General features: G+C 41.8%; 1 protein-coding gene across 1 annotated transcript in view; it reads left to right on the top strand.

Moving 5' to 3' along the window:
• ZNF804B (zinc finger protein 804B) overlaps positions 1–17,700 on the top strand; it is a 478,890-nt gene that overhangs the window by 405,095 nt on the left and 56,095 nt on the right. The gene's annotated exons all lie outside the window — the stretch shown is intronic.

Raw genomic sequence — 17,700 nt, 5'->3', positions numbered from 1 at the left:
CTTTTGTTCTGTTATGATTTTTATTTTTTTGGCCTTTATTTTAATAAATAAATCCTACACATCCATTAAAATGGATGGAAAAACTCCCAGTAATTTTAATTACACACAGCACTAATTTCAGGAGTGATGTTGCTTTCCATCTGATGCATACTGTCAACAGCGGAACAAAAGTGGATAGTTTACTCTTGATCAATGTGGCTGGAGTGCTTGGGATGGAACCCAAACTTAGCAGGGCACTATGGAGGGCAACTGATGAGAGGACTGAGGTTGAGCTGTGTCCTACCTTTGGATGAGGAAATAGGCCTGTATAGAGTGCTCCAGGAGGAACAATTTTAGGAAGGTCTTTCTAGCTTTTGGAAGCTACATAGAAAAGGAACTGCCTCTGGAAAATCACTCAGGGATATGTCTCACATCTAGATAAAGAGAGACAGCTAGATAGCTTACTGGTAAATGGCACTGAAGTTTCACAGGAGGGACAGGTTTTGAACTGTGCCATTTTGTTGAAGTCCATGGACAGGGAGGGAGCATTGGCCCTCCAACTCCCTAAACTCTGATCAGAACAGAGAATTTCTTCTTTTTTACTTTTCCTTCTGTTTGCCAACAGCTAAAATAACTAACACACTTCATACAGTGTACAGATATTCAAGTAGAAACTGAAAGACTCCTGTTTCTCTGCCATGGATTATAACCTGTAATGGAGGGACAAGGGAATAGCACTGTTTAATGTAAAATGCATAAACAAATCTGGAAGGAAAGACTGACAACCAGACTGCCACACTAAATGAGCACCTTATCCACAGCTACACGGCAGCTAGATAGCTCTCAATTTATTCATAGATTCATAGATGTTAGGGTCGGAAGAGACCTCAATAGATCATCGAGTCTGACCCCCTGCATAGGCAGGAAAGAGTGCTGGGTCTAGATGACCCCAGCTAGATGCATATCCAACCTCCTCTTGAAGACCCCCAGGGTAGGGGGAGCACCACCTCCCTTGGGAGCCCGTTCCAGACCTTGGCCACTCTAACTGTGAAGAAGTTCCTCCTAATATCTAGTCTAAATCTGCTCTCTGCTAGCTTGTGGCCATTGTTTCTTGTAACCCCCAGGGGTGCCTTGGTGAATAAAACCTCACCAATTCCCTTTTGTGCCCCCGTGATGAACTTATAGGCAGGCACAAGGTCGCCTCTCAACCTTCTCTTGCGGAGGCTGAAAAGGTCCAGGTTCTGTAGTCTCTCCTCGTAGGGCTTGGCCTACAAGCCCTTAACCATACAAGTGGCCCTTCTCTGGACCCTCTCCAGGTTATCCACATCCCTCTTGAAGTGCGGTGCCCAGAATTGCACGCAGTACTCCAACTGTGGTCTGACCAGCGCCCGATAGAGGGGAAGTATCACCTCTTTGGATCTATTCGTCATGCATCTGCTGATGCACGATAAAGTGCCATTGGCTTTTCTGATGGCTTCGTCACACTGCCGACTCATGTTCATCTTGGAGTCCACTAGGACTCCAAGATCCCTTTCCACTTCCATGCCACCCAGCAGGTCATTCCCTAGGCTGTAGGTGTGCTGGACATTTTTCCTCCCTAGGTGCAGCACTTTGCATTTCTCCTTGTTGAATTGCATTCTGTTGTTTTCTGCCCACTTGTCCAACCTGTCCAGGTCTGCTTGCAGCTGTTCCCTGCCCTCCGGCGTGTCCACTTCTCCCCATAGCTTTGTGTCATCTGCAAACTTGGACAGAGTACACTTCACTCCCTTGTCCAAGTCGCTGATGAAGACATTAAAGAGTATCGGTCCAAGGACCAAGCCCTGCGGGACCCCACTGCCCACACCCTTTCAGGTTGAAACCAACCCATCCACCGCGACCCTCTAGCCAATTCGCCACCCATCGGACTGTGTAGTCATCCAAGTCACAGCCTCTTAACTTGTTCACCAGTATGGGGAGGGATACCCAGATAACTTCTGGGTCCTCAAGTCTTACACTTCTTTCTGCAAACTAGCACAGCTTTAACAAAAAGGGTATCACCATTCCATCTAACTTCTAGCCTGGAAATTAAAGTATCCTCTCTGAACATGGGGAATGTAGGTTTGAACTAATTCATAAATAGGAGGAGGGCCTAGAACTCAAGTATCCAACTTCTTGGGAAAATAGTTTTAAATCTGTGATTGGAACAAAGAGTAAACTATATATTATTCATGTCTTTCAAAGCCAGGATGAGCTCTTACCAGAAGATATGGAAAAAAAAATGAGCTGTTTAACAGCTATTTTGCTTTGGTCTTCACAAAACAAAACAAAGTGAAATGAAATAAAATGCAACCAGGCAGCTAATAAGGACTATTTGGGTAAGGAAGGAGACAAGCTGAGAATCAAGATAACAAAAGAAACTGTTAGAGAGCTTTTGATTGATCAGTAGGGCCTGATGAACTTCATCACAGGGTACTAAAGAGACTGGCAGGGGGAATTTCAGAACCCTTGGCAATAATATTTACCAAGTTGTGAGGGTCAGGTGAAGTGGCAGAAAAAAAGCAAAAAGCTGGGTCTGGAAAATTATAGAACAGTTAGCCTGACTTCAATACCTGGAAAGATACTGTGACATATTATAAGGATGGAAGACAATTTGCAAGCATCTAGAGAAGGAAAGGCTGATCATGAGTAGCCAACATGGATATATTAACAATTATGCCAGAAAAATGTCAACTCCTTCTCCAACAAAGTAACTAGCTGGGTGTATGAAAGGAATGCAATACATATGCTGTACTTTGACTTCAGCAAGACTTTTCACAGGCTCACACAACTGTCTTATAAATTAGAGAGCTAATTCATTAGAGATCTAGCAAAAAATGGGCTAGATAAAACTACTACAAAGTGGATAGATAACTGGCTGAGAAGCTGCAAACAAAAGGCAATTATAAGTAAATTCATGTTGGAATGGCAGGAGGGTTTGTGTGAAGTCCCACAGGGGTCTGTCCTGGTCAATGTGTTCATTAATAATTTGGATGCTGAAACAGAAAGCTTCTTGAGCAAGTTTGTAGATGACACAAAATTGGAAAGGACTGCAAACACACTGGAGGACAGGTGCATAATTTAGAAGAATCTTAATAACTTGGAAAGAATGAAGCTCGGTGCTGACTAATGCAAGTTGCTACAGCTCAGGAGGAACAATAAAAAATGCAAATATAAAATGGGTGACAACTAACTGGATAGCAGCACAGTGGAGAAAAAATGTGGGGGTCTTAGTGGATCACAGACCCAAAACATGTCTTCAGTGTTATGCACCTGTGTAAAAAAAAAAGAAAAAAAAAGTCTAACATGGTTTGGAGCAGGATCAACAGTTGGATTAGCTATAAGACACAGGAGGTGATGGTGTCACTGTACTCAGCACTGGTTATGCCTCAACAGAGTATTGTGTGCACTTTTGTGCTCCACATTTCAAAGAAGATGTGGAGAAGTTATAGAAGGTCCAAAGGCAGGCAACAAAAATAATAGAAGGGCTTGGAAGGCAAGCCTCATGAGAAAAGATTGAAAGAAACAGGCATGTTCAGCTTGCAAAAAAGGTAATTAAGAGTACATGATAGCAGTCTTCAGATATTTGAAAGGCTGCCATAAATAGAGAGAATACCTTTTCTCCATCACCATAGGATGCATAGCAGTGGCTTGAAACTGGAGAGAAATAAGCTTAGACTTGAAATCAAGAAAAGTTTCTTTACTGTTAGAACAGGAGTGAACACAATAGACTATTTAAGTTATGGAAACTACTTCACTGGAGATTTTCAATCAGAGGTTGGATAAACATTTGTCGGGGAAAATCTAGTAGTCCAAATGCCTCGAGTGTGTTGTGAAGTACAATAGCTGGAAGCCCAGTAAACCCCCACACATGGGTTGCTGGGAGATCATGAGAAGAGTTCTGTAGCTCAGAGCAGATGGAAATGGAAAAGGAATATGTACAGTCACAGAAGAATGAAACAAAGCTCCACATCTTGCTGATTAAGAGAGAATAGTAAAGAACCTGGACTAAGTTTGTGGAGGGAACAGGATGACAGGAAGAGGAGTGTGATATATGGAGTAGTGTCTGCAGTCCTCAGGTTGGAGTGGAGGGTGTTTGGTTTTGTTCCCATCTTTATGGGCATTGCTTGTTGCCTCATGGGGCTGGGAAGAAATTGCTACAGATTTTAGAGTTAGTTTTGTTCTGGTTCCTCCTCCTTCTTCCAGAAGCATTGCATGTTGGCTGCAGCCATGGTTGGGATTTTCCCCGGGCTTTGCTCAGACTAAAAAACCTAGATCTACCTTGTTAGAGGGTCTTGCTTCTCTTCTTGGGGTCAGACCAATAACTACATTTGGGACCAGGAAGGAATTTTATCCCATGAACAGATGAGCATGGATTTGGGATTGAGGGTAGGGGCAGAGTTGCCTTTCTCTGTAGTGCAGGTCATGGTCCTCTTCCTCGAATCTTGCTCTTGGATCTCTCAAGCGTATCTTAACAAACTAGATCTGTCCTTGCAGCAGCAGGACACTGATGTGGTCCTCATCTCCCTGCTTTCCTAGGGAAGGTTAAGGTATTCTTGGTGTTTTGGGGCACTGTGCATGGCTTTGAATTCAAGGCTATGAATCCCAAGTAGATAGAGCTGGCAACCTGTAGCATTGACTCAGGAACCTAAAGAGAGGAGTGAAATCCTAAGCATTTCCTGTGAGCTACCTCTAGGGAACTCTCAATGCAGCATTTTTTTGGATTGCCCATTTGAGGTGCTTGACTCCCTCTATACAGTGGTACAGGGAGCCTAGGTATCTAAACTAGGTTTTGCATTCTACACTGGGCAACAACTGCCTACAAGTTAGGTATTGCCTAACTTGAACACACCTAAGATCTTTATTGGATCTAACTTTAAATTCTCATTCTCAGTGAGGTAGCTCAGGTACTGGAACTGATACAGCCACGTTAATATGCTGTTCCTCCCAAGCTAATTTCTCGTCTGAGAAACATTAGATAAGCAGGATAAGTTAGCTGCTTAAAGCATTGTGATAATGCAATTATATTGTTTCCAGCTTGTTTAGAGCTGGCTACAGGCACTACATATAGTGCCATGTAGACACAAGTGTTTTCACCATCAGGGAATTGTTTTCCCCATCACAGCTTGGTGTTTTGATGCCATGTCTTTTGCAGAAAATACTGTAAGGAGCAATATATTAAAGTAATACAGACAGTTAACTTGGGTTTTCTGGAATTTTTTTTCATTTAGTATGACATATGGAGGAAGCAGCCTTATATAGGAGATTTGCAAAATAAGATGGCCTATATAGGTTTAATTAAACACAGCAAAAAATTATTACACAAGATGCTTAGCTTAAAAGGATTGAAAATAGTCTTAGTCATGTTATGAAACAAAAACAAATTTATCAAACTGGATTTATATCAATGTAACTTTAAAATGATGAGTTTCACCAATTGACAAGTTATTCATGCTAGCTGTGAGCAACAGATTGCCACATTAGATATCATGCAATTATGACATTGAACTGACCTATTTGAATTGGCTTTAGTATTATGATATCTGAAAAGTCTGAATCAAACAATGTTAAAAGGAAGAGAATGTAAATGGGTAATGTTGTCAGCAGACTATATAAGGACTATAAAAAGCTTTTTGACATCATTAGTCTACCTTTTATGAAGAAGAAACTTATTTAATAAAAAAAAAAGTTCTATAAGAGCGAAGGATGGGTTGTATGCTAACTGTTGCTGAATTCAGAATAGATGCTATATTTGCCTGCATAGTTACTGCACAACCATATATCTAGCTCATTATCGTAAAGTGCTTTGAGCTAAGTTCCCTATGAAAGACATTACATATAATCCATTGTGTTCTACAGAACAAGTGTGGGGTCAAAATGTACAAGGATCTTAAAATTATGTCAAGTAGGTTTTAGCTGAAAGGAGATATCAGACAAAGAGATACAACATTGTGCAATCTATTAAATTCAGTGCTGGAACATGTATTGTACTCTAAGAATTGCAATTGGAAAAACGAGAATGGTAAGAGATAAATGGAGAAGGACTGACTCTTCAGATTAACTGATAATATGGCACTCATCAGAGAAGAGGTAAAAGAAGTGATCGTTGAAGAGAAGGCGAGAGAAAGGATTAGATTGTGAACAAATTGAAGGGATTGACTCTAAATTGAAGGCTGATGATAATGTCACGGCCAGGTCTAGTGAGGGCTCAAAAATGTGCAGAGAAACAGGACTTTAAGGACAACCAAATAATGGCCGTAGTGTCTTCAGTCCTTTTTTTTTTTTTTTTAATTTTTTTGTGTAATAAGCAGGCATCCGCTTCTGAAAATATCCTTCTGAGTTACCTTTACTTGAAGAAATAATCTTCTTGGAATCTACTCTTAGCTAGATCCCAATGCAATTAATTCTGGAATAAGTCTACTAATGGCAAAGCAGGTACTCAGGATCAAACCCAATTAAGGGAGGACCAAGATCTTACTCCTGTGCAACTGTACCTACATAAGATTGTCTGACATTTCCCAAATTTGAGTATTTGTCTTTGCAAGCTTAATATTTAACTATAGTCTTTGCCTATGTAATAGTGATAATTATTAGTAATATTTTGAAATGCTTTGAAAGTGAAGAGTCAAATAAAGGCTAAACACTGCTTGCTATAATTGTCCCTCTGCAGAGTCTTTACAACTGCAGAAAATACAATACAGATTCACAGTGAAGAGCAGAGAGAGAATTATGCACCATTAATTACTTTGAGTAGCCTTTGACACTGCAAAAGAACATTTGACTGGAACATTTGACTCCCAAGTTGTTGGTTCTAGTCCATGATTGTAGGCATCACATGTTCTATTTCATAAACTGATCATGCTCCGTTTTTTAAATTGTTGGGGTTTCTTACTCCCCACTGCTCCTATTTTAAGGCTGTACTAGAAATTCACTCCCTGGTTAAAACTTTATTCTAATTCCCAGCATAACATTTATTCGTGGCTGGTTTATGCCTATTTGTTCTTACGTTGGCATAAGACAATATTGTCCTTTGGTTTAAATAAGCCTTGTGTTTACCCCTTTTTTGAGAGTGATCATAAATCTTAGTCTTTGATTTGGTAGGCTAAAAGAATTAAGTTCTTACCCTCCCCTTGAAGGGATTGGAAAGCTTTTTCTGCAGCTGTTTGAGTTTGGAACTATCACGTATAGCAGGGCTGTCCAACTTTTGAGTGGTCTGGGGTCACAGACCCCCTAATCACATGCCATGCAGGCTGCAAATTGCACAGGCCACATACCACATCGTGCTGCACCATGTGGATCCCACCGCCCATTGTGCCATATGAATGGATTAGGAACAGTTAGCATGGATTTACCAAGGGCAAGTCATGCCTGACTAACCTGATTGCCTTCTATGATGAAATGACTGGCTTTTTGCATGTGGAAGGAGCAGCGGACTTGATATGCCTTGACTTCAGCCATGAACAACACGTGTCTCCTGAGGCTGGGGGGGGCACAATGACCACCCACAAGTGGCCATGGTGGTGTCAGTGGTAAGGGCAGGCTGAGACAGGACCACCCACAGGCGGCCGTGTTGACTTCAGTGGCAAGGGTGGGCCGAGCAGGGACCAGGCTGCGGCAGTGTCAGCAGGGGGAGGGTGGCAAGCAGTGACCTCCCACAGGCAGTGATGCAGACGGTGGTGGCGGCCAGTTTTTGGGAGGATACATGTCCCCCGTTCCCATCCTACGTGTCACCTATCACTTCAGTAGGGCTTTTGATACAGTCTCCCACAACATACTCACAAGCAAGCTAAGGGCATATGGGTTGGATTTATGGACTGTAAGGTAGATGGAAAACTGGCTGGAGCACCAGGCTCAGAGTAGTAATCAATGGCTTCATGTCCAGTTGGCAGCTGGTATCAAATAGAGTGCCCCAGGGGTTGTTCCTGGGGCTGGTTTTGTTCAATGTGCTTATCAACAACCTTAAAGATGGCATAGAGTGCACCCTAAGCAAGTTTGCAGATGACACCAAGCTGGGGACAATAGTAGATGTGCTGGAGGGTAGGGTTAGTATTCAGAGTGACTTAGACAAATTGGAGGATTGGGCCAAAGAAATCTCATGAGGTTCAGTTAGGACAAGTGCAAAGTCTTGCACTTAGGACAGAACAGTCCCATGCACCAGTACAGGCTGGGGGCTGACTGGCTGGACAGCAGCTCTACAGAAAAGGACCTGGGGGTTACAGTAGACAATAAGCTGAATATAAGCCAGCAGTGTGACCTTGTTGCCAAGAAGGCTAACGACATACTGGGCTGCATTGGTAGGTGTGTTGCCAGTAGGTCAAGGAAAGCGATTATTCCCCTCTATTCAGCACTGGTGAGGCCACATCTGGAGTATTGTGTTCAGTTTTGTGCACTCCACTACAGAAAGGATGTGGACAAATTGAAGAGAGTCCAGTAGAGAGTAAAAAAACTGGTGAGGGGCTGGTGGGGGACATGATTTATGACGAAAGATTGAGGGAACTGGGCTTATTTAGTCTAGAGAAGAGAAGACTGAAAGGGGATTTAATAGCAGCCTCCAACTACCTGAAGGGGGGTTCAAAAGAGGATGGAGCTAGACTGTTCTCAGTGGTGGCAGATGACAGAACAAGGAGCAATGGTCTCAGGTTGCAGCAAGGGAAGTTTAGGTTAGATATTAGGAAGAATTTTCTCACCAGGAAGGTAGTAAAACACTGGAGCAGATTAACCAGAGAGGTGTTAGAAGCTCCGTTCTTGGAGGTTTTCAAAATCTGGCTAGGCAAAGCTTTGGCTGAGATGATCTAGTTAGGGATGGTCCTGCTTTGAGCAGGGAGTTGGACTAGATGATGTTCTGAGGCCATTTCCAACCCTAACTTTGTATGATTCTGTGATGGCAGGTACCTACACCCTGCACTGTGCCAGTGCTCTCATGCCTGAAACTGTGCCATATGGCCTCTCCCAACACGCTGCATTCCCCACCACACCACACCATGCCAGCACCCCCATACTGCACACTGTCCCCAGGTTCCCCTGAGTCCCTTTGCTGTAGACTCCCTCTTATCTACAGGCCACACTGCCCCATTCCCCAGAATCAGGCTTAGGAACAAGAAGCTGTAGGAGGGAAAGGAAGCTGGGAGGCTCTGGTAGCAGAAGTGACAGCTGCTGGACCATGTGGAGAGCAACCAGAGGCCTGGGAGCCACATATTACCTCCTCAATGACTACATGAAGCTTGCAGGGTTGAGGACTAACCAGTACACCGGCATGAGTACTGTCTCATTCCTAATGTATTAGGAAATATTTTCCTAATACCACCTAAAATTCCATTTGCCTTTTCCACAGCTACATCACATTGATGCTTTATAGTTATTCTGTGATCAACTACTGATCAAACAATGTGCTAAAACACACACGGTCTTTCTTTTGTCATTTCCAGTTGACAGTTTTATAGAATAAATTCTTACTAGCCCCTGTGTGCTTGCTCTTGTACTTTTGTACTATTCCATTTCTATTTCTCTAGTCTTCAGCCATCTAGCTCTTCCTGTATAACATGCTCTTCCTCCATACTGACAATTCCCCCCAATACTGTATAGTTTCATAGTTTCTAGGGTTGGAAGGGACCTGAACAGATCATCAAGTCTGATCCCCTGCCCTGGGCAGGAACGAGTACTGGGATCATAATACCCCTGCCAGATATCTATCCAATCTCCTCTTGAAGACCCCCAAGGTAGGAGAGAGCACTACCTCCCTTGGGAGCCCATTCTAGAGCCTGGCAGCCCTAACCATAAAGTAATGCCTCCTGATATCAAGCCTGAACCTGCTCTCAATCAATTTGTAGCCATTATTCTTTGTTATCCCAGGTAGTGCCCAGGGGAACAGAGCCTCACCTATTTTTCCACTGGTTACTCCTGGTGAGTTTATAGACGGCCACTAGATCCCCTCTCAGTCTTCTCTTATGGAGGCTGAATAGATTTAGGCCCTTTAGGCCCTGGCCCTGGCCTGCTGCCCCTGACCATGCAAGTCCCCCTCCTCTGGACCTTCTCAAGGTTAGCCACATCCCTCCTGAAGTGCGGCACCCAGAACTGGATGCAGTACTCCAACTGCGGCCTGATCAGCACCACATAGGGGGGAAGGATCACCTCCCTGGACCTGCTTGTGATACATCTGGATATACATGACAAGGTGTGGTTAGCCTTACTAACTGCTTCCTTGCATTGGCGGCTCATGTCCATCCTGGAATCAACAATGATTCCAAGATCCCTTTCATCCACTGTGTTGTTGAGAAGGGTGTTCCCCAGCCTATAGGTATGTTGCAGGTTCCTTCTCCCTAGATGCAGTACCTTGCACTTGTCTGCGTTGAATTCCATTCTGTTGTCATCCGCCCACCTCTGTAACTTGTCTAGATCTAGTTGTATTCTGTCCCTCCTCTCTGGTGTGCCCACTTCTCCCCATATCTTTCTGTCATCAGCAAATTTGGACAGCGTGCTTTCCACACCCACCTCCAAGTCACTGATAAAAATGTTGAATACCACAGGCCTGAGGACCGAGCCCTGGGGAACTCCACTGCCCACATCCCTCCAGGTCGAAAATGACCCATACACCACCACACTCTGGGTGTGACCATCAAGCCAATTTGCCACCCATTTGACTGTGTAGGTATCAATGCCACAGTTGCTCAACACATTTATCTTTTATACTGAGGTCATTAATTATAATATTAAATAACATCAGTCCCAACTCTGATCCTAAAGGACTTCCACTTGTAACTCTTTTGCACCCAGTAATTCTTTCAGGACAAACTATTTTTGTCTCTCATTTAAACAGTCCCTTACGCACCTTGCAGTTTTTATACTAATCCCCATAATCTCCATTTTACCTAATAATTACCCATGTGGTACTGTATCAAAAGTTTTATGGATAACCAGAAACATTAAATCTATTGCATTTCCACTATCTAAAAATTAGTACTCTTATCAAAGAAAGATATCAGTTTAGTCTGGCTTGATTTACCTCTTCCAGTTATCTCCATGTCTGTAAGTATTAGTTCCCCTAAAGTTTATTCTAAATTCATGCATAATATGGAAGCCAGAATAATGGGTTTGCAGGTCACCAGAAAACTGTTTTTCCCTTTGTTAAATATAAGGACTATGTTTGCAAGCCTAGTAGTCTGGATTTTTAATAAATCTGTCAAATACTAAAGAATGGTATTATGCAACTGGAGAAAAAATCATATCCAAGCACTTTCAGTATTCTGGGCTACAGCCCATCATGCCTTCTGATGTGAATTGAAATCGAAGAAAAAATATTCATTTATTTTTTTGAGCCATACCTAGACTACCTTTAATCTCAATCCCATCCTCACTGCATAGCACACCTCCTCCTCTTTTATGTAAAGAGCTAAAATGTCCACTATTATTTGTTTTAATTTTTAGTAAAAGGTCTTGCTCAGGTGGACTTTTGGTAGTCCTCACTTTATCTCCTATATTTTCTAATCTATAAGGCATAGCTTTCTTCCCTGTCTCTCTCTTCTATTCCTTGGAGTCTCCCTGCTTTCCTATCATTTTAACTATTAATCCAGTTCAGCATTGGAGCCCTTCTCTATATGTGTTTGTGCCCTTACTTGGGATTCAAATTGATATTTAGTATCTAGGATTTAAAGGCGTTCCATAATCTCTTTATTTTAGCACACTTCACTAAACTAGTTATTTTGAAGTTCTTGGGTTTTTTTCTTCTTTTAAAATAACCTTAGCCATCAGCCCTTGTGCCTAAATCCTTTGAAGCCAAATTGAATCAACTCATGATTATCATTTTTTTTTTTAAATCAGAAATGGACTTAAAATTAGGAATGTTCATTATTTTTTAAGAGAACAGTTCTCTGAAAGATCCAACCCAAAAATTCTAGTAAGTTTCTACTTTGAAAGACAGGTGAGACCTGCTAAAAACACACATTTTAGTGGTAAGTGGCTGTGGCTGGAAATATGCAATTAGAGATTCTTTTGAAAGATGCTGGGTACAGAAAGATGGGAATAGTTACTTTTCAAATTGGGTGACTTAGAATGTTACAAATCAGTGAACGCAAATGGCCAAGATGGTAGGCAACTAGTCATGGCCTCAGAGAGATCTGCACCATCTATTTTCAGAACTGCATGGGATGCTTTAGGTATATTCCTAGGTTGACTCAGAGTTGCATAGTAGAAAATAAAGGTGGAAATGGAGTCTCAACATACACATAGTTCCTGACCAACTTTCCAAAGTTCTTAAGGGGCAAAAACTAAAATAATGTTAAAATATGTTGCTTGCTCATTGCCCACTACGCAGCCTCCCTAGGTAAGCTAATAACTCAATAAATAAGAGTCTTATCCATTGGAAAGTGTGAATAGGCAGAGAAAAGACCCAGTGTTGGACACAGTTAAACACAGCCTGGGTCATTTTCTGCATCTTCCAGTTCATATATGCCCTGTCCTTCATCATCTAATCAAAAGTACTTTTGATTATTCCCATATTCTTCCACGTAGGCCCAGCTACTCATCTGCCTGGAGCATTGTAGTAGTTCCATAGAAAGTGAAGAGGAAACACACTGTGTTGCAGCTGTCACTATGCAGTGAAGGTGTGAACATAAGATAGATGCCACCAAAGTATCTTGTTCAAAATTACAGTTTTGTACTTTCTGCCTAAATCCATGTGCTTGCTCAGACCTCAGCTCTATAGAGCTGTATCAGAACAGCCAGACTAGGACTTTACAAAAATCTTATAAAAATCAATCATCAGCAGCATCATTTGCCGTGTTCAGTAGGATCCACCTACAAGCTTCACAACACATGTAGGCAAATATGAATAATAATGTCCATAGCTAATATAAAAGTGAAACTAATGCAATTGTGGAGATCTTATTGCAGGGAGAAGTGAGGTGATTTCACAGGTGTAAAATGGGGTACAAGAAAGGTATACAGGATATGCAGGTACAATCTTTCTGTAACAGCTCAGCCTTGCTTCACAGTGGCCACTACTGCACAGTCATTAGAGTGCATATACCTAGTACTTGTATAAAAAAGTACTAAAATGCACAGTATCCCTAGTTACTACACAGTAGCACCAGCGAACATCCTTTTTGTACACTACTGTGCAGTAGTCTAATACTACTGCGTAGTAGCGTTGCACCACAGTTTTTGCCACTGCTCAGTCAGTGTCTTTGTAGACATGGCTATTGGCATGAAAAAACTGAGTTTCTTAGGAACTCTAGTACCTCTCTAAATTAATACTCATCTCCAATTTCGTATTTTTTGCCTAACATTACATAAGTAAGCTATAGGAAGTCTGCTAACCAGACACAGTTATCTCCCACAAAAAGAATCAGTCCCTCATTATTCAACTCGGTACTTGAAGAACATTTGTCTGGTTTGTCATCATTTCTTCATTTAAGTTAAGACATACATAGATCAATGAGAAGGCCAAGTAATGTGATGTTTATTCTCTTTCTTTATTTGCTAATATTAATTTATTTCACCAGCACATATAGCAATACCCAGATTCATACAAAACTGCATCTCCAAGTATCGCTATCTAAGATGACCTGCTTTTCACCTTAGTGGTCTTGAACAGGGCAGATATATTTGCAAACAGTTTCTGAAGGCAGCTGAATAGTATTGTTTTTTTTCCTAAGTCAGCATACTTTAATGGCCATGCAGTCTATTAAATATCTCTTACAAATTCTATATTTAATAAATGATTTCTAATTGACTAGGTGTCACTGGCAACATTCTAGAAAACTCAGTTATACAGCATTTTTCATTGATTTTTCCTTATATTAGAAAATGAAACGTCAGATACCATTAATTGCATTTTCACAATAAGGAGCAACAGCAAAAGTAACTGCTAAGTGAAAGCACTTCCAGTCTAATGCACAATGGATGCATTTATTTTAAATGAATACAATATATCAACATTTATTACAGTTATATGCATCTGTGGGCTAAATTGATGTGAATGTAATTACTATCTTTAAATATCGAACAGCTTTGCAGGTTTCTAGAGAAAATCAGTCGGGTATATTTTCCACATTTATGTAGTCTTTATAGTATATTATGCACATTCATGTTATTCAGTAAAGTAGTTAACCCATTGTTTCTTGGAGTTTCTACCCACAAAGAGTGTTATCACTTCAATCTGTTGGTACTTCCCTAGAATCTGTGCTTCAAGCACCATATCATAAAGCATAAATGTGTGACTGTGAGTTTTTCATCTAGTGTACATCTCCCCACAATGTACCATATGATCCAGAATGTTTACAGAGTTGTGACACATACAGAAAGATATAGATTTTCTTTCTTACTCTCTTGAGTGAAACGAAGAGAAATCTGAAAGGGAATCAAACTTTTTTATGGTGAAACACATTGTCAGATAGGATTATGCATGGCCTCTTTTATGTGGACCAAAATATGAACATTGGTCTTTGTAGAACAGGGGAGATAGGATAAATAGTTCGAATGTATAAATTCATTTGACTATCCACAGTTTATTGTTGGGCTGGAAGTTTTAACACCTGTGTGGGAAAAGAGAAATCCATGACCTCTCTAAAGTATATGATGCAGCATTCAATTTCCCTGCATCTGATCGATAAGCAAGCAGGAAATTATATCTTTTTCCATGGCAGACAAGCATAATTAAGCAATAAGGCAATGGAGGTAGCTGTGATTATCTTAGGATGCACCTGGGAGATGCCTTGTTGCTATTTTAAAACATCTTTATGCTAAGCGAACTGTATTACTTTCTGCTGAGAAAGATAAAGTTGGCTGTGTAGAAATGCTCACAAACAGCAGTTTCAGTTTTGCTTCACAGAGAATAATGCAGTGCACTCACCCTGAACAATTAGCCTGCTCCTTCAATACAAGCAATGATGGAGTAAGCTGTAAACATTTAATTGACAGTTCATAACCAGAAAAAACAATTATGCTTTGGCTGGTTGCCAGAGAGTCAGAAACCTGCATTTTTACCAATTTAGAATAAAAATATGTTGCCCCCAATGCTTGACTTCTAGGGAAGAAATCTCTGCATAATTAATGCTATTGCATCCACATTCTAATTTATGCATTTTAATTATACCAAAGGCCCGGTGAATAATTAATGCAGGTAAAACAATAGGTCTGAAACATACACCAAAAATGTATCACTTTTTAACAGGCTTTTGTAGATTTCAAAGAGCTAATGAAAACACTTAAACTGTTTAGTTGCAAATATAAGTCCAGTGCATGCAATGAGATACTAAGTACACTCTCCAGAGGTGGGGTATTAGGGATGACTGTCTTTAAGAGTGAGCTTCCACTGACTTGAGCCAAAGGAGTTTAGAAATCCCACACAGATGATGTGTTGGATGTTCTTACTATGGGATGGGCTAGGTTTGACATGGCTTGTCATATGGGAATTCTGTATTTTAGTACTGGGAATCCCATTTGACACCCCATCTTCAAGCTTTCACATCACGTAGCAGCATGCAGCAGATTTCTCACATGAAAATCTAGAAAGGAATAGGGAAAATAAAAGAAAACTAAATGTTTGCTTCAACCTTAAGAGGTGAGAAAGATCTAGTGATTGCACCTGGACTAATCTTTGTGTTGAGGCCAGGCAGCTGCATAGATAGTATAACCACTCAGGAGACAAACTCTTCCAGCAATTCTGACACACTATGCTAAGAGGTGATGATGTCTGTGTTACTATGTAAGGAAGGCACATTCAGTTCTCAAAGCTTGCAGGCCATGCCCTTTGTGGAATAAGGCTTTGGGACTCTTTTTATAAAGATTTCAAAATTTGCAGGTCTGCTGAGGGCAGGTTTGCAGACAACAACTCCATTTAGTTATGGAAGCCATGTTATAGAAAAACAATGTACCTTATCCCCCGTTCATGACTGGATATACTAATTACAGCAAGTATTGAATTACCACAACCTGTGTACAAGTGCATGGTACTCACAAATAACACATTGTGAATGTGATCATGGGTACCAAATTAACTGATGTATTCCCAACTTTTGTTTTCTGTATTTGTCACATTTGCAATTTGCTTTTTCTTTTCTCAGATAAAATAACAGCAGTATATAATGATGACCAACACCAGAACTGTTGCCACTGCTTCTTTTTTGAAAATCAACCCATTTAAAGGCTTCAAATGGGTTTAGGGGGACTAACCTGAGACTCCATTTCTTAACATGTTTATCAATCGGCATAAGAAATAAATACTGAAAACAATGCCCTCTGTGTTTATATAATCTCTATTTCCTTGATTATCCATTCAATGCAGCCAGAAACTATTAGAGAACCAGTTACCCTTAAAGGTAATACATGTTATTGGAGCCCTAGCTGTAAGTTAGAGCAGCTTGAGATGGCTCCAAGTTATATCAACCTGGTATGATCCTCTTACAGCATTGAATAGCATCTGAGTTTACGGGGGGTGCAGTACACCCTAACCACATGCTGCAGCTGAATGAAGGCAAGAATGATACAGATTATGAACAAGCTGAGAGTTCCCCTATGCCAAGGGAGCTAGTCATACCCAGAACTTTTCTAGCCTTGTTATATCATAGAATACAGGAGACAAAAGACAGCTTGCTTAATACACAACTCAACTGCGTAAGGGCCTTGTTACATGGTAATTTTGGGTAGTTCCTGGAGCTCTTAACCCCTGGATTGTCTACACATTAATACCTGAAACTAGTTTTAAGCACTCCTTAACTGACTCAAAGTTCCACTGCTCCAGGGCAGGATTATTTGTGCTCTCTGTTACCCAGCTCCTGTTATACTAAGCGGTAGTCACTTTAGGCTACACCTTAGTGTAAACACCCTACCTGCCCTGCTCCTGCACTGGCCCAATTTCTCCCCTCCAATTTCCCCAGCACCTCAGACCTCCATTCACTGGCCCCCACCCCTGCTTACTTGTGGCTGCCCACACTGTCTGTCCTAGGGGAGCAGGCAGGGAAGGATTAACCTGCCTACCCAGCCACTGCTGCTGCTCTCTGGGCAGGCTCAGCTCAGAGAAGAGCAGCAGCCCAGCAGTGGCAGCCAGGCAGGCACGTTAACCCTTCCCCTAGGATAGATGCATAGGAATCTAAAAGTAAGTGGTGGAAGGGGGGAACCCCAAGAGGCTGGAGGCGAGAAAGGGAGCCCTGGGGGCAGAGAGAACCAGAGGAGCAGGAGGAAGCCCAGAATTGGAGTTGCGGTGGGGATTCTAACCTTTCAGTCCTCCAGGCCTCTGCTGGCCTAAAATGCAACTGTCCAAACTCAAACTAGCCTTCACACCCATCAACATTTGTGCAGCTCACAGCATAAGGTATAACAAAGCCCTAAACCTGCTGCCTCTGAGCAATGTTATTTGAAAGTACAGACACATATCTGTGCAAGGTAAAAATATTGGAATAACAGCATAATTGCATGTCTTCACATAGGCTGATCCAGGATTTACTCAAGTGGCTTGTGGCACACTGCATCTCAGACTGCAGGGGTGAGGGCAAGGCATGGCTGGAGTCCCCATTTCAGCAGGGAACACCAGGGAGCAAGATGGGGACCAAATGAACAGGGGGAGTACCCACCCCCTGTTGACACCACTGTTGCTGTTTTTGGCTGATCTGGGGGTGGGGGAAGGGCCCCAGAGCACCTCTGGCCCCACTCCAGCTAGAAGCTATGGGGAGCAGTTGCATGAGGAGCACACATCCTCCACCGATAGTGGTGGTG

Source organism: Alligator mississippiensis, chromosome 5 (assembly GCF_030867095.1).
Source record: "Alligator mississippiensis isolate rAllMis1 chromosome 5, rAllMis1, whole genome shotgun sequence".
Classification (NCBI taxonomy): domain Eukaryota; kingdom Metazoa; phylum Chordata; order Crocodylia; family Alligatoridae; genus Alligator; species Alligator mississippiensis.
Note: the sequence above shows the minus strand (reverse complement) of the source record. Positions and strands in the feature narration are given on the sequence as shown.